Source organism: Tachypleus tridentatus, chromosome 13 (genome assembly GCF_004210375.1).
Source record: "Tachypleus tridentatus isolate NWPU-2018 chromosome 13, ASM421037v1, whole genome shotgun sequence".
Taxonomy (NCBI): Eukaryota; Metazoa; Arthropoda; class Merostomata; order Xiphosura; family Limulidae; genus Tachypleus; species Tachypleus tridentatus.
This window is the reverse complement of record NC_134837.1, coordinates 107,558,255-107,579,584: the sequence shown is the minus strand read 5'-3', so window position 1 is coordinate 107,579,584 and position 21,330 is coordinate 107,558,255. Positions and strand designations below refer to the sequence as shown.

Sequence of the window (21,330 nt, the reverse complement as noted above, 5' to 3'; positions counted from 1 at the left end):
CAGAATTTTGATCATTGAAACTCACATTTCTTGTTATCGTCTCTTCTGATTTTGTTAATCTGGATGTGGTTTTTTTATTAAAGAAATTTGAGAAATAAGACTTTTGGCACACTAAATTCTCCATTTTTATCGCAACAAACCTAATTTAATTCTGTCAATTGCAAATATATTCTAAACATTTCTAAATTCACATCTTTAATGTGTAGATTTTTTTACACTAGTTTAAGTAAAGACATTAAATAGCATTTTATACAACACGTAGGCTAAGCTTTCAAGTCAGAAACATCAGGTCTTACTCTTAGCTATCCATGTTTTAGGACTGGAGTAAGCAACACCCACTGCCGAAATGGTTTCCCTAAACAGAATAGTCATTTTTGTAATGCATCTGCACCTGAGAGTGCGAAGCGTGTTTACTGGCATGTCATGGTTATAAATGCAATAATGTTAAAGACTGTTAACACTAATCGTAGCGTCAGTTAATTTCATGACCATCATAGTCATACAACATAACTAAAATGTATTATAATTTCAGAAATATTACAGTTTTAGTAAGTATACCCTGGTATTTAGAAATAAAACATTTTGTTTCGTGTGTAATCTTTCGTTGCTACCGTTGTGGGTGATAACACATATGGCTGCCTTAGTAGTTTACCATAAAACATTGCTTGTGCGCATGACTGAATAGTTATCTTATCAAATGCGTGCGTTATTACATTACACTTTCCCACTTTTACATGGTTTTATTACAACTTACATATAACGTACAAAAAAAGGCCCATTACTAAAATAACCATACCTGAAACATTAAAATCTGCGTATTACGTTCATTCTGTCATACTACAAGAAACAGGAATGAATGCACTCGGTATTGACTTTCTCTCTCCATTCTAAGTTTATTTCCATTAAGTAGAAAAAAGTCAGTGTTCAGTAATCTGAGTGATGTCTTTGTTCTTGAAACACTACGAGGATAGTAAAGCTTCTGTGTATGATTACAGGAATAACTAAATAACTAAAGCTGAGAACACTTTATAAAATTATTTTAAAGGCCAAATAACTTTAGAAGTGTGAAATCTTAGTGTATTACTTGCACAACTGCTTGTGGAAATGGAATGTGCGATAGATACCAAATTGGATAAGTACTAACAGTATCAAGCACGTGCAATTTATGTGTTTGCCTCTTCCCGTGATAAGTGAAAAGATCAGGACTGTAAATAATTTGAAATTATTATTGAAATACGCAAGTGATATTCCCACAGGACTCAGAAATAATGGACAATCGTATGTAAGTAATCGTTTCATTATTCAAAACGACACACTGTTACACAAAACACAGAAGAAAAGTAAACATGTTACACAATGTACAGATATTTTGTACTTATCTTACACATAGCTGTACATCTTATTTTTATGTTACTATTAGGTCACCAATACCTAAGTGAAAAACACTTTCAGGTGTACTTTATTGATTCATATATTTCAGTTAAGCTGTTTGTTGCTGTTGGACCTTGTTAGTTACCAAATAGGCCTATTTATATCAGGATGTTGTGAAAGCCATTCGCATCTTTTCATTTAGGGATTAATTCCTCGCATTTTCTGCATATTTCAAGAAACTGTCTTGCAGCAAAATGAATCCCTGCTCAACAGAGATTGATTCAGATTAAATGAAATAACAGATAAAAATCTACTTGTATTTTTCAAAAGTCAAAATACCACCAAGTTTGTGTAGACCTTCAACACCACTTAGGTGCAGCCCCTACTGTGTTTGCCCCTCAGAATGTTTCACTGTAGATATTGTACGTTGACCGTCATATTATTTCACCTCTTCTACTGAAACAACTGTTGTTGACAGCTACGAAGAAGTTGATTTAGATTAATCTGTAAGCAACATCATCCTCCAGCTTTGTGAATCCTATTACTTAAAATATGACATTCACTTCAACCTTCTCGTTAAGTTATCTCTCTTAAACAACGGTTTGGAGAGAAATAAATATTCGCTAAGGCTTCCTCGTGCTAAATTGTATCTTACTGTTCTGGAGGTAACATTGACATCTTTATGTCAATAGTAAAATTCTTACTGGATTGTCGTATATCTCGTGAAGATCAAATACTGAATTATTAAACACAATTTAAGAAAAGGTTCGGCTTTATAATTCAATAGCTTATATAATAAGAGTTTTATTATAGCTTCTACAGAAACAATAAATGTTCGCTTTAATCTGTCGTATGGAGTAGCCTTTGCCAGCCAGACCTTTGATTTCAATAGTTTGTCATGAGATATTTCTGTTTTAGGAGCCACGAATGCATTACTTATGCAACTGATTATAATGTGATTCTATGTATTTTTATAGGTATAATGCTGGTGTGGCAGTGTCTTATTGGTTAGATGACAGCCAATTACAGCATAAACTACCAAGACGTGATTCTACTGTAGCGCATATCATTTTCAAACAACTGAAGGAGAATAGTTTACAAAATGTTTACATTTTTTTATAGTCATTTTATGAATTTTCCCACAATTTTTTCAGCATGATAGAACGCGAATAGATAAGAAAATATGATTTGTATGTAGATTAAATTGTGCAGCCATAATAGCCTTGTTCTGAACATAGCATATGATCTACCTACTCGATAAGACTTAGCTTTATGCTGATCCAACGACTTGTACAGACTCGACTTATTAACTGCTTGAACTACTGGCTATTTACAGGCTTTATTAAACTATGGAGTAAGTTATATTTATGAGAACAAAATGGATCTTATAACTTATGATGATCAAAACCTCAACAATTCTCGTTAGTTTGGTGTGATATACGTTTTGTTTTTTTCTGATAAATTTGGCGAACACGTGTCTTAAAAGCATAAACCATTCTAGTTCTAGTGAAATTATGCTGGGGTTAATACTTACGTTATAAACTGAGAACACTTTCACTTTTGTTTATTTTTGTCTATATTGTTGGTTGGATGGTTGTTTTTAAGCTCAAAGCTATGTAATGGTAGGTTTGCGTAGTATGTTTGTTTGTTTTTGTTTTTTTTTAAATTTTGCACAAAGCTACTCGAGGGCTATCTGTGCTAGCCGTCCCTAATTTAGCAGTGTAAGACTAGAGGGAAGGCAGCTAGTCATCATCACCAACCGCCAACTATTGGGATACTCTTTTACCAACGAATAGTGGGATTGACCGTAACATTTTAACGACCCCACGGCTGAAAGGGCGAGCATGTTTGGCGCAACGGGGATGCGAACCCGCGAGCCTCAGATTACGAGTCGCACGCCTTAACACGCTTGGCCATGCCGGGCCCATTGCGTAGTATGAACAACCAGGAATCGAAAGCCGAATTTTAGTATTATAAACCTTTAAGCTTATCTTTGAGATAATTTGGAACCTTGGTTGTTATAAACATATTCAACAACTTGCTTTCTACCATTTTTTGTTTGTGTAGTTCACTTCACTGTCATACAATGTGGAATTTTAGGTTTATCAAATATTAGATGAACCATTATAAGTGTGTTTTCTTAAAGCAAAGCCACGTCGGACTACCTGCTGTGTCCACCGAGAGGTATCGAGTTCCTGATTCTGACATTACCGCTGTCCCACTGGGGGGACATAAAAACCATTGCTTTTTGTGCATTTTTATATAAACCTGAAATATGAGCCACAGAATTAATCTTGAGAATATTGTCAGTTCCATATTCGAGTTTTATAATGCACCTTTACATTTTAGTTAATCAGCACATATTAAAGCTGTTAGGTTAGACATTACCTAAAGACGAAAGTAGTTTAAGTGTCTTAGAAATTTAAGCTCAAATGATCCTTATACGACACAATTTTTAATCTATTTATGGATCTTATAAGCAAATACATAGAAAAGCACAATAAACCCCAAATAATAGTGGTTCTCAAACGTTTCAATCTCGTGTACCACTTTTTGTTTATTTAATTATAAACCCAGGAATATTTCTTAAAAAACATTAAAACCCAGTAACAAAATTTCTTATTATTAATACTTACATATTAATTCGAAGGTTTTGTCTTGAAGAACATGTGGTACCATTTTTGACAATTTGAAGAGAAGAAAATGCTGGCAAGTTTATGTAAGTAGAGGGCAGATAGGGTTTATTGCAAATTTTGTAATTTTTTGTATAAATTGTGTTGTGCAGCACCAACACTAGCTTCACGTACCATCATAGTTACATAGTTTGATAATCTTTACCATGTAAGATCTTTATGTACTAAAAAAATAAAACATTCATAAGCAACAGCCCGGCGTATGTTTTTCTTATAGCAAAGCCACATCGGGCTATCTGCTGAGCCCCACCGAGGGGAATTGAACCCCTGATTTTAGCATTGTAAATCCCTAGACTTACCGCTGTACTAGCGGGGAGCACAACGCCCCGGCTAGTCCAGGTGGTTAAGGCGTTCGACTCGTAATCTGAGAGCCGCGGGTTCAAATCATCGTCGCACCAAACATGCTCGCCCTTTCAGCCGTGAGGGCTTTATAATGCGAAGCTTAATCCCACTATTCGTTGATAGAAGAGCAACCCAAGAGTTGGCGGCGAGTGGTGATGACTAGCTGCCTTCCCTCTAGTCTTACACTGTTAAATTAGGGACGGCTAGCGCAGATAGTCCTTGTGTAGCTTTGCGCGAAATTCCAAAACAAACTAATCATAAACAACACTACCACGTGATCAATGATGATATATTGTATACGTCAGTAAAATAATAAAAATGTAACTTTAACAGAACTGTAACTGAAAATACTACTTGTAGGATACTGAATATAGCATGACATATCTTTTTACAGTCTTGTTAAAAGTAAAATGTTCAAGTAAGCGATAAACCTGTGGAGTAAGTTAGAATAGTAGAGTGTTATTATCAGCAACTCATTCAAAAACGGTACTCTCAGACAACTTGTATAAATATTCCAATCATGTAGGATAAAACTTGTGGTTAATCGGTACATCGATAAACCATTATCAATAGCTCATTCAACAAACGTTGCAATCAGACAACTTGTAAGAATGTTCGAATCATGTATGATAAAACCTTGTGGTTACTCAATACATCGATAAACCATTATCAGCAACTAGTTTGAGATAAGAGTACAGTTTTCTCTTTGAACAGTTTGAGATGAGCAGGAGATATTACTGAACGTATACCGATAAGATTATTATGATAAGATAATTTCCTTTTAAGTCAAGTATCACCGACGTGGTTTGTGTGCTAAACAATTTATTTCTCATTTTCACAGTTCTTTGTGTGATATTCTTCAGTTTACCTTAGGTTCTCAATTTCTTTCATTCTCAACGTGTAACTTATGATAATAGTAATCCTATATAAAAGTCATTGTTTTATATTGTATACAAAATAAAACATTCCCAGCTTCTAATGAATCGTGCAGAAACAGAAGAGTAGTTAATATATAATAAAAAAAGAGAACAATAATAAATAGTTCGTGACAAATCTGCATACGTTTTTAATTTTGTTTAATAAAATTATATATAACATGTATTATTGAGTTCTGGTTGTATGTCTATGTTATTATGTGATACTATTTTTGGCCAAGATCTCAAAGGTCATCGAGGCAGAGGTGCGCTCTTTTATTTAAATGCTATCTTTAACAAATTTGGTGTGTTTTTATAGTGTATTCTTCAATTTGAATTGTAATGCTATATATTAATATTTTATGTTGTTTGATATATAACGTATATTTATATATATATATTGAAATATATGATATTTTAAATGATACATGGTAATAATGGGTTGTATAAAAACGCTTTATAAAATCTTCTCGGTGTAATGCACATACAAAACGATGTTAACATACATTGTACCTTCGTTGCTACACGTCACCTAGTGGAGAGAGCTTGTATCACTTCTTAGGTAGTTTTAAGTATACAACAAAACTGAAACCAACCACACTTTTAACAAGTTCCAGTTAGAAACTGTTAGAACTTTGAGTGTGAGTGTGCTGAAAATATTGTCTTTCACACTTTTTTTGTTACTGAGTATTTCAGTTTAAGAAGGTACTGTTGAAATTATAGTAGTCGTATTCTTATATTTGTACCTTTGACAGTAAACACGACATTATAGAAATAACATTAAATATGGATTGAATAATGAAAGCTTTATGTGCACGTATGCAGTTGTGGTGTTTTCACCCTGAGATACTTCAGCGCACGCACATCTTTCGCAAATGGTCTCGCACAACGTGCTGTGAGAAGAGGGGGTTCCAGTAGAAACTGTTGGTTGAACAAAAATAAAATCTGTTAGAACCGCAAAGCAACCAGACAGATGGATATTTGGGTTAAACCAGGATGCGTGTGACAGGAAGTAAAGTGTTTCAAGCGACGTACCAAGCTTGTGTTATTATAGACCCACAAGCAAATCTTCTTTATCCTGGGACCATACTGAAAGGCATCGTCGAAAGGAGAAGGACCCAACTCTACTGATTCCAAAGCTGATAAAGTCGCAGACATCTGCCGCAATGAAAAGCTCTCACTGTTATCCCAAAAGAGTGATACCATCAAGTAGTGTGGAAACCACAATTGTCACTCGTTGCTTGTTTCCTGTGAACTTCCTTTCAAAATCATACATCAAAAAATTACTAGTTTGATCAGATAGAACATGCTAATAGTCATTTTTCTCTTTTATCTATTTTTTTCAGAACTTAAGAATGTAGTTTGATACTAAGTGTTTTATTCGTGTTGCTCCAAGATGGACAGTCCTCGGAAAGATAACGTTTTAGTGAAAAACTATCTTCAAAATATAAGAGGCTCAATGACATGCAGTCAATATAAAACATATGTTACAACATTTTTATAGTATGTCATTGCTGTCTAATAGTTTCATCATCTTACAATTAATATGGATTTATATAAACGTACAAACGTTTCTAATTATTGTGTTGCTGTTTATCTCGTGAGAATCTTGTACACTTATTGCAGACGTTTAGGCTGTGGGTTTTATTACAACGCAAGTGTTATCTCAACACCTCCGAGGTCATTTGTATAAGTCAGCGAATATTGGTCAGTGTTCACACCTACTACAGTGGTGTAGTAATATTGGATTCGGCTAAAGTCCATTGAATCTCTAAAATTAGTAATACACTTACACTTTTGCTGATGGGATTCTGAATAGGTTTTAAATTAGTCTTGTTTTGGTTTCTAATTAATAAACTCGTGTTCGTTTCAGTTACACGTGTCTCCTTGTTTAGTGTCTTTCAGTCATACAGTGTGGCTAAATGTATAAGACTATAAACTTTTTGAGTCTGGTGAGCTTAAATTACAAACAGACATGGACACTAACTGATTATTTGATAGTTTCTTAAATGTTTGGTAGCGTTTTCTCAATTGTTGCTTCTCGACTAGGAACCTCTTACACTATTGGAAAAGCACAGCTTGATTTAAAATTCTTAATCTCTATATTTAACTTTATAAGAAGAGAACAGCCGACTGCACTACCAACCCGTAATGAAATAAAAGAAAACACTGTTCTACCACTGATGTCTTTGTGTTTAGTCTTAGAAAAAGTTATATCCGCTGTTTTTAATCCGGAAAATCCTCAACTTAGATAACTTGGTGCATTTAAAGTAAGCAACATTTTATCCACACAGAGACTAAACAGCCAGGTCAAACCCCAAGGTTCGGGCATGGCTGTCTAAATTCAGAGCTGCTGACCTGAAACAGGGGAGACCAGTCAGTAGTATCCGCCACTTACTCGTCTTCTCTGCATTAAATAGCTAACTGTACTAACTGTCAGAGAGGTATTGCTGTTAAGGCCTGAACCTTTGTTCGTAGATCGGTAAATCTACTACATGGTCACGCCTGACCCAACTTATATCACACACGCACATAAATATGTATATATATATCATTCACATATCTTTCAAGGTTTTAAGTGTTATCAGAGCTCACTCTATAATCATGAGTTGAATTATTTACAATAGAGAAGTTCTCTTTTTGTTTCTGTGTTTTGTTACAACACTTGAATTTAAATTGAGCCAAGAATGAATTCTAATTGTATTAACAAATTTCAAGTTCTTTAGCCTCAAGGCATCCTTGCTTGCAAAAGGTGTATACGATTCTTATCAGGAAGGTCTGATAGTTATATACTATTGCTAACACATCACAGAAAATGTCATATATTACTCATGCCATTGACGTAAACAATATATGACAGTAAACAACATGTTTAACAGGTATGGCATGTAACATTAAATGACATAGTCACTGTTTAACTGAAATAACATCACAAATGGTATATATTTAACGCAAAAAGCATCAAACGATAAATGTAATAAATGTTACTAGATTTTCACGTTAAACATATGCTGTTTGTGATGTTGTTCAGACTAAACACGTGTCTTTGTTGCTATATCCTTTACGTGTTAAACAACACTCACATTTGATTAGACTGTGGTAAAGTATTTACTGTTAATATGGAGTTCACAGTCAGCTGTGGTAAGTTCAAAGACGAAACACGTTTTTGGACACTTCAAATAATCAACGTTTGTTCACTGACAGTCGATTGGAGATTAAGCACGTGGCGTGGGTGTAACTGTCAACCAAGTAAAGGTTTGACAGAATATTTACTGTCCGTAGCTTCTAGAGAGAATTACAATGGCTTGTGTTTGATTCAAAATTTTTCGAAATTATATTTCATTTCTAGTGCTCGTCTAATAGTTGTTCATGAGATCCATCTTTTTTTTATATGTCAAATTTCAATGAAATTATCTTACACGTTTTTTATGTCTTATATAATCAAATCAGGCCTGTATATGTGTCGCTCTTATTCAATGTAACACAAGCTTGGTAATGATGAACAGGAATGAACTGAAAGGCACTGTTTTTTACCACAACAGAAAGAACTACAGACCGATGAGATTAAGCACAGCATGATTTATAATCTATATTATTATAAATTATCATGTGTTTGTTTCGCCCATGTGTTTGTTAAACCCAATTTCCCTACCTTTGATCACCATGGAACTTTTGAAGATTCGAGACTACACTTTAGAGGGATTAAAAAAAACCCTTACTTTATACAATTTAAAATTTTTACCAAGTTGATAGCCATTTCAGTTTTCACCTGACATTTCTTTGTTTAATAACACACAAGCACGTCGTCCCACCATCCACGCAATCTCATACAGTATTGTATATGACCGTAAACTTTGCTACTATTCGTACTTCACTTATAATAAACTTGTTTAAACAAAAGTGACATTCAATCAACGCTACTCATACTTCTAACATTCCAGATGCATGATGTAGGTTACTTTAGTAGTTGCTGCTTCATAAACGGACTCCAGATTCGAATCTCGAGCAGTTTTAGTTTTTGTTTATTTAAAAATTAGCTTCAAAATAACTTAGCATGAACTTGAAGAGTCAGTTGATGTTAAAATAGCTCGTAATAAAAAATTGAGCTTGAAATCTAAAAGTTCGTCCTTGTTGTCTCTTAAAATTGAAATAACAATCGTATCCTACATAAGGTTAGAATCATATCCCAGAATGTTTTGAGCTACAATACAAACAAGTACATAATATCACATGCTTGATATGATGCAACCCGAATTTATACCTTTTATGGCATCATAACTGTTGATAAGCGGTCATTTCAAATGCTTAAATGTGTTTTATAACTATATACGTTTTTCATGGATAATGTTTCGGATAGACTCCGTGATTACGCCTATAAACATTCTTTGATTGTATATCTCCCTATAAATGCTATTTTATCTTGCCTAACTTCATCCAGTTACATCAAGAAGTGCAGGTCGTTGTGATACAATGTGGGTATACTTTTTCAAAGTTTATCAATAATCATGTATTTTATATTATCAGTGAACTCAGAATACTCGTTGAAGGTGTTAGGCAGACAGGTAGACTAATGTTTAGCGCGTGCACCAGTCGTACTTGATACTAGGTTTCTCACGATCCTGATGTCTTCTTAGAACAGGAGCTACTCAACTCATAGATTGTGTTCAATATGTAATCTCAGCAGTAAGTGTTAAGACACGTGATCTCATAACTGGCCACTGGCGCTCATTTTCAATACATTTACAACGATTGGTTTAATCACAAACTGATTTTTTTCTTCTCAGTGGCACGTGCCGCGATCATTTTTGGTTTTTGTGGTGAAGCGTCTTTTTGGCCACAGCCGGTTTATTGTTCCACAATAGTAGTTGATTTTGAATAGAAACGAGCTCTCTCTCTTTGGTATCGAAACATTTTCCGTTTCAATTCTTAGGAGTGGCTGCTAATGTTTTCGTTTGTCAGTGAAAAATTATCAGACGATTTAGTTAACAATTCTCACCGGACTACCCCGATCATCCGAGCTGTCGAGTTCTTCACTTGACCAATTGGTCTGCCCCCTCAATAAACAGGGCTGGAGCAATTAGAAGCACTATTGAAACTCACTGCTTTTAACGGGAGAAACCTTAAGTGAAGACTGATTAGAATAGATAACAAAAGGTAACCTTAACCGTCCGATTAAGTAGCTGATTAAGCCAGCCACCGAGCTTGGCAGGTTGCAGGAGTTGTCATTAATCAGGATGCTGTCAAACGGACTAAAGAACTCTCATGGACTATAGTCCTTTCGTACCTTTACTGCGAGTCTCTGGCCTCTACTGTTGTATCATTAGTGCTACAGGAACAGACCTTATCGTGTCGATGATCGTCAGTTCTGGACAAGCTGGTATCCTGATCGAATTTCAGGGGACGTTTTCCCGGAGAAGGACATCTGTTCTGACTAAAGCACAAAAAGGTCTACATACATCGGGGCGTTTCAAGTGTTTAAATAGTAGAATATTAAACCAACTGTTAAACCTATATTAACAGGACTTACAGTTGTCTAACGTTTATTTCTTATAAGACTTATATAGTCATGAAATGGGCTAAAGGGATATGAATCATACTTATAAACAGCTTTTAAAAATATAAATAATCATAAATAGGTTTTTACTCGTCATCCACAGTTATATTTCTACACTGATTCATAAACCAAACATTACCTGACAGTAACGGTGGGTTTACCAGATTGTTTCAAGTCAAATGCATATATTTGTTTTAAATCCGATGTCCAGAAGCGCAATAAATAAATATGAAGGTCTTCACAATACGTTTAATTCGAGGGTTGAGGGTTCGAATCCTCGTCACACCAAACATGCTCGTCCTTTCAACCGTGGGAGCATTATAAAGTTACGGTCAATCTTACTATTCGTTGATAAAAGAGTAGCCCAAGAATTGGCGGTGGGTGGTGATGACTAGCTGTTTTCCCTCTAGTCTTACATTGCAAAATTCAGGATGACTAGCACAGATAGCCCTCGTGTAGCTTTGCGCGAAATTCATAAACAAATATTTCACAACACGTACTAATCACCAAAAGCTTGCAATGCTAACGTTCAATTGATATGGTTAATAACAAACACAGAAGGAGATGTAGATCCTGAAATACTAGCACGATTTTTATATTTTGTTTGTCACATTTGCTATATTCTTTTATCTTGGATAACAGATGTATAATATCTCTTGCCAGTTAGTATTGACCCGGCATAGTCAGGTGGTTAGGGGCTCGACTCGTAATCTGAGGGTCGCAAATTCAAATTCCCGACACACTAAACATACTCGCCTTTTCAGCCACGGAGGCATTACAAAGTGACGGTACATCCCACTATTTGTTGGTAAAAGAATAGCCCAAGAGTTGGCGGTGACAACTACCTGCCTTCCCTGTAGTCTTACATTATTGCTACATTACGGACGGCAGATAGCCCTCATGTATATTTGCGCGAAATTCACAAAACAAAGACAGTTAGTATTTTTATAGGTTGTCGAAAACAAAACATGCAGAAAAATAATGTTTCTGTAAAAACAAAGATGTTTTAACTTTTAGTTTAATTAATTATAAGACAAATAAAACTGATAAACATGTTTTGTGAGTGCAATTTTAGAAGACTGTTAACAACACATTCACATAGTTTGCTGGAATGATTAGTTGGAGCCTTTCTGAAGCATCTCTTACCACATGTTTAATATTTTCAATTGACACACTGAAAGTGTAACACATTACTTAACTATCATACGCATCTTTTACATATTCTAAACACGTAAACTAAGTTATAACATATTACTTAATTATCATGTGTTTTTATTACAAGGTTCTAAACACGAAAACTAAATCAATAACACATTACCTACTTATCATGTCTATATTTTACCATGCTCTAAGGCTCGGCATGGCCAAGCGTGTTAAGGCGTGCGACTCGTAATCTGAGGGTCGCGGGTTCGCATTCCCGTCGCGCCAAACATGCTCGCTCTTTCAGCCGTGGAGGCGTTATAATGTGAAGATCAATCCCACTATGCGTTGGTAAAAGAGTAGCCCAAGAGTTGGCGGTGGGTGGTCTTCTAGTCTTACACTACTAAATTAAGGACGGCTAGCATAGCCCTCGAGTAGCTTTGTGCGAAATTCAAAAACAAACAAACAAACCAAGCCATGCTCTAAATTACACACGGAAGCTATAATACGTTACTTAATTAAGATATCTATATTTTACCAGGTTTTAAACATATGCACTGAAATTAGAACACACTAATTAATTATCACACGTATATTTCAGCAGGCATACTAAAAACGTATGATTAAGTTATATCACACGTTCTTTAATTATCACGTATTTTTTAGTAGGTATAAAAAACGTTTACAGTGGTATTATCTGAAGCTATTTAACTCGAAAACAAAAACGACATTTTTGGCACAATAAAAGATAAACCCTTTAGCAATTCTTTCAATCGTATATTCTTGGTGGTACAAAAATCTTACAGTTCTCATAATCCGTGATTATAAGCATAACTGTTACTGTAAATAGTGGACTGAAATAATTAATAAAGACTTACCTTTCAAATTACCAAAAAACGCTTTTTTTGCTCTTTGTACATATGTTAAAGCTATTACTTATTTATAATTATCAGGTGGGTTCAGGCGTTCGACTCGTAATATGAGGGTCCGGGGTCGAATCCCCGTCGCACCAAAGATGCTCGCCTTTTCAGCTGTGGGGGCGTTATAATATGATGTTCAATCAGTTTAAGAGTAACCCAAGACTTGGTAGTAGGTGGTGATGACTAGCTGCTTTCCCTCTAGTCTTACACTGCTAAATTAGGGACGGTTGGCGCAGATAGCCCTCGCCTAACTTTGAGCGAAATTTCAAAAACAAACAAACACGAACTGCTAAACGTATTCAGTGTAGTTATTAAACGCTTACCATACGTGTAGTTTAGGTTCATCAGGTTATAGCTTTGAAATTATAGGTAACATAAACATGAATATTTCTTTACCACTCTTTGGAATTGTTTAATTTACTCAATATGATCAGGAGGTATTTTAAATATTAAGGCCTAAAACTGTTAAGTGTCGCACGGATGTATTTGAGAGATCGTATGAAAAAAAAGAAGAAGAGATCGTACGGAAGTAAAGGTACTTTTGTTCCCTACTAACTTACTTTTAGCAGACGTTCATGTCATTACGAAGACGATTTAATTTTTATTTTTGGTTCAGTGATGAAGATAACTTAGCTAACTGAACTCTTTAGAGAGAACATCATTCTGTCTGGAGTGAACTTCTGGAGTAACTAGATTTAATCTAGTCGAAGTTTCAGCACTAATAAAATCAGTTAAATAACCATTTTAAGCATACAAGATGTTTCCTCACCCAAGAACGTTATTTTCATGAAGTAAATATCTATATGGAAAATCTAAGTTGAAAGCATTAAACTGTTTGCACTGGAATCATCAAATGTGACGAGTTAAGAGTGTGATTTTCAATTTTTAGGCCTAATTATTTTTCTTGCGCGGAATTTAATATATAGATTTTTTTGTCCTCACACGTGGTAAAAAAGAACATACTTAACGTTGAACTTTGGAAAACAATAATCAGAATAAAAGGCTATTATTACATAAACACGTGTTAGTGTGATAACGAAGTTTTGTATCTCTTGTTGTCACAGTGACATTACTATCTATCGCATGTGACGGTGATGATGTTCTGAATCACAGTGACTATGTATGGTTTAATCGCTTATCGTCAATTAGCTATCACTATAAAAGGACAGGAAAAATAAGTGTACGTACAATACGGATCATTTCTAACCGTATTCTAAACGTCAACCTCCCGTCTCCCTCGAATTCTTACCGCCGATCCTGCTCTCGACCTTGTGTCGCCACCAGCTATCCACCCTGTCTCTTCAATACACGGGTCACTTCACATACATGGGTTCTTAAGAGGATATTTGTCATTCCTCAGCCTCTTAAGATAACATGGTCTTTATTTAGTATGTTTAAAAAGCCAGTGACTTCTGACGTTAAGATGATTATGTTAAAACGTATATGTATATAGCAGTAAGCCTCTTGGTTGCTGGTAGAAACGATATATATATAGATATATGTGTGTGTGTGTAATAAAGTTAAATATTTCCTTCCATGACGAAGATTGACATCAAGATTGAGAAGGTTTGTAGCAGTATTCTCATCCGGACGAAACGTTCCACTTGTGAGAGAATGTAAAGATGAAGTACAACATTAGAACGACATAGTTTAATTTTACAGTTGAGATAAAAGATAACAGCAGATGTACACGTTGTTATCGGAACTGAAACGATACATGTTGTTGTTGTAGCATAGGCTTTTTGAAAGTATTATAAAAAAACAATATTTTCTTAATAGTAGGGATATTTTATACGAAAACAAAGAAATTGTAAAAAAATAACCCGGCGGAATTAGCGGACCTAATTACTGAATGTTCAGTGCATAACTGATCCAACTCAACCTTAGTATTTAGTGAGAACCTTACTGAGCTTAATAATTAAATCAATAATATAATAACAGCAACTTGTATAACAAGCACGTTCTGACTTTAATAATTACAACGTTTCCAATCATAATATCTAGCCTTGATCAGATAAAAAATGTTACATTCAGCTGAGAATTAACCTCAGATTTTATCTTTCAATCATAAGGTCGTCATTTTAGAGAACTATATTACAGTATTTTATCTGTTCTGCAGTTTTAGAACATATACAAAAACCTTATATATATATATACATATATGCTACTGAATATTTAATCATTTTCAAAAGTGTATATTCGGAACAAAAAATTAAAAATCGCCACTTGTGACCACAACTGGTCACACGATCTTGTTTTTCTTCAAGATAATATGTTAGGGGCAGAGAAAAGAACTTTTTTCCTGTTGGTTCTTCAAAGCAAAAACACCGAGCATTTTAATGAACTAACGAATTTTTTCAACAAACAAACGAAATTTTGAAAATAAGATATTCTCTTAAAGTCTTATGTCACTTTGTTATTTAATAATAGCTATGTCATTACTGATTAATTCAAGTTTCTACCCCCCTTCCCCACCATTATCATATGTAAACTTCATTTTTGTGTTTCATTAATCTTTTGAAATTTGTTTAAGTAGAATATTTTACATTTTCTAAAAGTATACTATTATTACCTGATGCTCTAGTTAATAGTAATGAAACATCACATCGTATTATAGAGTTTATTTGTTTATTTTTTGTTATTCTTTATTACATTATAGGCCGTGTATACTTTTTACCATATAAGTACATATAAACCCGCAGAAACGCCGGTCTGAAGGTGGCTGTCCGGTCAGGATCTCGGCGAGCTCATCGGTGTGCTTCTCCGTCATGAAATTACTGTTGACATCTGTTTCTCGGTGAGCGATGTAACATGCTTTCGCATTTAGGGTTTGTTCTTGTTGCACCTTGCCTAATAATTGATTTGTAGTGTATCCTGACATATTATTTTCTTTCTCAAAGTTTCAGTCTTTCTCCGTGTTAAGTTACTTTTCCTTTTGGCAATTTTTCGCATCATACTTTTCGATGTTTTTGATCACTTTGTACTGACACTGAAGTAAAACAAAATATTCTCTAACTTACGAAGAACAAGTTGCTACTGAATTCCTGCAAGTTTATGTGTAACGAATTCCGTATAAAGGATTTGGAATTCACAGAACAATTCAGTTCATAAAGTAGGCTTAGATTCTCCATCAGAAAAACTTACTTTTCTTCTGAAATATCACAGCGATTCTCCACTAGGATGTCTCACTTTGAAATTCTCCATTAAACTCACTTTATCATAATTTTAGAAACTGTATTATAGTTAATTTCGTTAATATGAAGTTGTTAAAATTAATGTAAGTTGTTAAAAAGGAAAGAAGTGCCATTTCTCTATCAAGGAAGTGATTTGGAAAAAAAAAATGTTAAATTAGGTCCTTTTTAAAAAATTTTAGACAGGGTGTACTTCATAACATTTTTAATTTTGATGAGATGTAAGTTTGAGAATACCCACATCACATAAGTTTCAATAATTAACTTAGGTCTTCCTTTTTCTTGTTTTTCCTTTCGGAATTAGAAATTAAAAGGTGTGATTTATGTTAAACAAGCTCCTTTACTTATTTCATCTTTATGTGCAGTACACGCAACACCACACTGGGAATCTCTGAGATAACTATTTCTAAAGCAGTTCTAGCCAATGAAAAGACACACGCTTTTATGGAATTCAAGTTGTATAACTGGTCACGTGCTTTATTTCGTCAAACTAGGATTACTGTCTTTGTTTCAGTCAGCAAAATTATTTGTTTTCTTTCTTTTAGTTAGACTTGAAAGATTTTTCTTTAGATATCGTTGTAATGATAAATATTACCATAATATTCTCGAAAATAAAAATAATTATATTATGTATGAATTTAATATCAATTTATTATGCCTAGAAAAACATAATTCTTCCCCCGCAAATGCATTTTCTTATTATTTTATGAAACTATATAGAATGTCATGATACTTTTATCATCTGAGAAATTTTGTCGTATTAAATTACGTATGGTCTTAGACGTTTCAAGGAAAATGCATAGACAAGGACTGCTTGAAATAATGTAGAAACTGGTTACATATTCATAGGAAATATTTTCCATGTTTCCAATGGAAAGTCTTGTCAAAATATAAAAATAAATACGCATTTTACGAATAATTAAACTAGAAAATGTTTCACTTTAATGACTCTTCATGACGTCATTATCTGACAGAAATGTTTCTCCTTTTTAATGTCCTTCTATATATCTTCTGTAGAAGATATACTGTGTTATGATTGACTTCTAGTACAGATTGTTCTGCATTATACAGCCTGAATTTGAATATTAGTGGGCTCATATTTGGGACTTCCTGTATGACCTAATATTTGTTTGAAGTTAAGCACAGTGCTACACAACGGGCTATCTGTGTTTTTGTAGCATCTCAGGAATATCGTTGTGCTACTGGGGAGAAGGGCACCTAATGTTTCAGAAAAGAAATACAGATAAACATATAACAATACACACACAAACAAACAAATATAAGGAAACATGTCGTTTCTTATAAACACGTTATATTGAAGTTGTTCCTTACTCGAGACCATTTGATCCATGTAAAACTCAGCACCACACGTATTGTACTTGATTATAGATTTAATACCATGTTTACGAAGATTTATAACTCGGCACGAGCCACATGATCCCGCTTCTGTCTGCTGAACAAGATATGTTGAAACAAATGAAGTGGTGGTTCGTTAAGGTCATTTTCTCTGAATTCAAGCCATACGTGTTCTATTATTATTGTTTCAGCTGTGAATCATGGGTGGTCGCTGCTGTAATCAGTGACCTATCGAGACTCACCTGTGCACGTAAGTATTTCCGACGCTGTTGGAGATGACGGAGGCGGATGCGAAGATGGACCTCCCTAGACGGGCATAAAGTCGTTCAGTGTTACCGCGAACATTGTTAAGACTTGTATATTTCTCGAAACAATCGAGATCAGAGAGCAACAGTTTACGAGATGTAAAACTGTTTTACCACTCACTTTGTCGGAAATTGTCCAGAGATAGAGCTAGAGGGAGAAATATTCAAATGAGTTTAACAATAAAATATTGGTGTGCTCATGAAACAAACTTTTGAATGACTCACCAGGCGACAGAGCACCGCAATGATCCATGATACAAAATCTATAAAGTTGATTGGCCTTCTCATATAATAGCAAATAATGACTGTAAAAATCGTTTATTGTCGTCAAGTTTGACACCTTAGGATTTGTTTGACAACTTAATAAAGAATAGTCTTTAAAAACATGGATATCGTAAATTTGAAAAGCATAGTTTGTGTTACATCAAGCTCACAACAGATGCGTAACTACGTGGATGAGATTCTCTTTTATTGATACTTCTAGCTTATAATAAATATTAATGTTCAAACCATGAGATGCAAAAAATCAAATAACTAAAATTAAATTTTATGCATTTATGATGACAATTTTGTTCACTTTAAATCATTACCCAATAAAATAATTAAACGATTTGGCGAAGAGATTCAGTTTAGCTTTAGAGTTATTGAAACATTTTAAATGTTTTGTAGTTGCATTAAAACATTAAAAATAAATAACCTTTTCGATCGAGTACCGATATAAAAGTTATGGTTGTTTGTTTTTGAATTTCGCGCAAAGCTACACGAGGGCTATCTGCGCGAACCATTCCTAATTTGGCAGTGTAAGACTAGAAGGAAGGCATCACCACCTATCGCCAACTCTTGAGCAACTCTTTTACCAACGAATAGTGGGATTGACCGTCACATTTAACGTTCCCACGCCTGAAAGGGCAAGCATGTTTGGTGCAACGGAAATTCGAACCTGCGACCCTCAAATTACAAGTCAAACGCCTTAACCCACCTGGCCATGCCGAGCCTGAAAGTTATGTATATAAAATTCTTATCTTAGCTCGACTAGATGACAAGAATCGTTTCCATTAGAACTAGCCTCACTGTTTATCTGATATTCTGAAGAAACCCAGAATATTTCGGGAAAACAAAAACATTAAACCAGTATATCCATGTTTATATTTTTATATTAACTGCATACATACAAAAAAGGTAGGTTTGAAAGAAAAAAATTATAGTGTACCGTATAATTTTACTGTCGTTGAAACGTAAAAATACTTTATTGCGTACACTTGTGTACATACATTTCCATTTTAGTTTCATTTTAAACAAAGATTGTCTTAGTAGTGGTAATTATCACAAACATTTATTGGTATATTTTATACATTAGATAAAACCTTTTTGTTCTGAAAGTGTCATCATACGTGTTCAAATTAGTGAAAAACTGTCTGTTTTAGGAGTGATATATTCAACTCAAAGCTTATGAAATATGATATATTCAACTGAACAATGGTATAAAAATGTTTGTTTTACAGATTTGTCAGATCGGCGAATAAAGGTATTTTCTAAACAAATCAAGTTGAGCTTAAGCACTGTTTTTAAAAATTTCTAGATTTCTTTACACGGTTGAGTTCCTACAGCTAGTACAGTGGTAAGTTTGCGGGTTTAAAACGCTAAAATCAGGGGTTCGATTCCCCTCGGTGGGCTTAGCAGATAGCCCGATGTGACTTTGCTATAAGGAAAACACACACATTCTACAGAGAATTAAGCAAGAGAAGTAAAAATTTACATTTGGAGAAATACAATTATAATCTTGATTTTTACACGTTTAAGATATCTACAAGATATTTAATGTTTTTAATGGTATTTTGATACAATCTAATAGGAATGAATGATTTACTACGACTTTTTATAAAATAATAGGAATCCCAAATACTTTTGTTTAACCATACAAGGAAATGACTCTCATTGTGCATCTTTTAAAATCGTTAGTCAATGAACTGGTAAGATTTATTTGTCCGTAAGATTGTAAAGTGAACAATCCGCTACAAAGTATATAGACTCAAATCTCACGTCCCTCCCATTAAGAGTAAGCAATATCCATTCTATTCCTTAACCTCTCCAACTTTCGTGTTTTCTAAATAATCAAGTATTTCCTGGACATCTAGACAGCTACTTATTCATGGCGAAGACTGATTGCTAACCAGTTGGAACCGCTTGCTGAGCTAGGCCTAAGATACTTCAGTAACACCCTCTTGTTTGTGGGCAAACAACAAAACCACATCATACTTGAATGACGCTCTCAACGAGATTATAATCCTTGACTAGGGGTTCCTGACGTTTCATTCAGCTTTACCTTCTTTGTGCGAGCTCTTAAACTAAATTCAGTCATTCTATCTGGTTTGTCAGCAGGGGGCGCTGTTTGTCCCTCTTCTATACGAGATCAGCTCAACTATTCATAGGATTACATGCAGTTTCTTTTACCATTTCAGAAAATTTAAAATAACTATAGGCACAACTTCTAAAGGCTTACCACTGGCTTCAAATGAGCTGGTTTGTAAAATGAATGTTCACACGTGAGCTAAAAACTGTGCATTACAACACTGCTTATACTTTATGAATCTCACAGACTTGCCTAAACATCCTTACTCATCAGAAACACGCGTAAATAACAACAACAACAAACAAACAACTATAGCATTACTGAAGTATCATGTCAAATTAACTTTTATGGCTTAGAGAGGTATCCGAAAATATGTTCAATAACAATAACCTTTATAACACCCATAGTATGATTATATTTCTGTTTAGATTATACCTACAATACACATAAAATAAAATATTACAGTGCAATTTTACAGTTTAATTACTTCATGCGAGGAACTATAGATACAACCGGTAATCTATTATGTAAATCACAAGAATATTCAAAAACTTTGTAGCATTACACGGTTGTATTATTAAAGACGTTTTTCTTGAAATCTTGGAATCAAAAGCTATATTCCTAATGATGCTGGCCTGTCGGACAGTACGGATTTACTGTCATTATACTGACGAGATGAGTCAGTGAAGCTATATCGAGGCAAATATGAGAGTTTTGTGATAATCGTAATATCATACCTCCCTTTCTAGAACGTTCCTCTTTTAAAAATATTACAATTCTAAAGAATAACGTTCAGTATTGGTATAGCTGCAGTTCAGTAAAACCCTCTGAGAATCTATCTACGGAGAAGAAAAGAAAAGCTTCTTAATTATTACCTAAGGCTAGTTATAGTTTAGTACTGTCCTAGCATAACAAAGCACACAATAACATTAGATGACAACAAGGAACCTTTCGGTCCATCTACTCTATCCTATCCACTAAAGTAAACAAACTAAACACTTAAAGAGTACAAAACCGTTTAATACTTATTAAGCTTTCCTTTAAACTTCCTTAAATTAACTACATCCACCGCATACAAAGAAACTCTTTCCAAAGGGTTACCGCCTTGTTAGAATAATAAAGTTGCCTCAGTTGAAAATGGCTCAGAACCTGCCAAAACTAATATTTTTATAACTTACTCTTACCATTTTCACC

General features: G+C 34.4%; 1 long non-coding RNA gene across 10 annotated transcripts in view; it reads left to right on the top strand.

Moving 5' to 3' along the window:
* LOC143240603 (uncharacterized) overlaps positions 1-21,330 on the top strand; it is a 52,281-nt gene that overhangs the window by 22,898 nt on the left and 8,053 nt on the right. For 3 of the 10 annotated variants that reach the window (XR_013021848.1, XR_013021844.1, XR_013021843.1), the window contains exon 2: positions 15,594-15,731. This is a non-coding gene — a long non-coding RNA (uncharacterized LOC143240603). The other 7 variants (XR_013021842.1, XR_013021850.1, XR_013021849.1 and 4 more) reach the window with 5 other exon arrangements.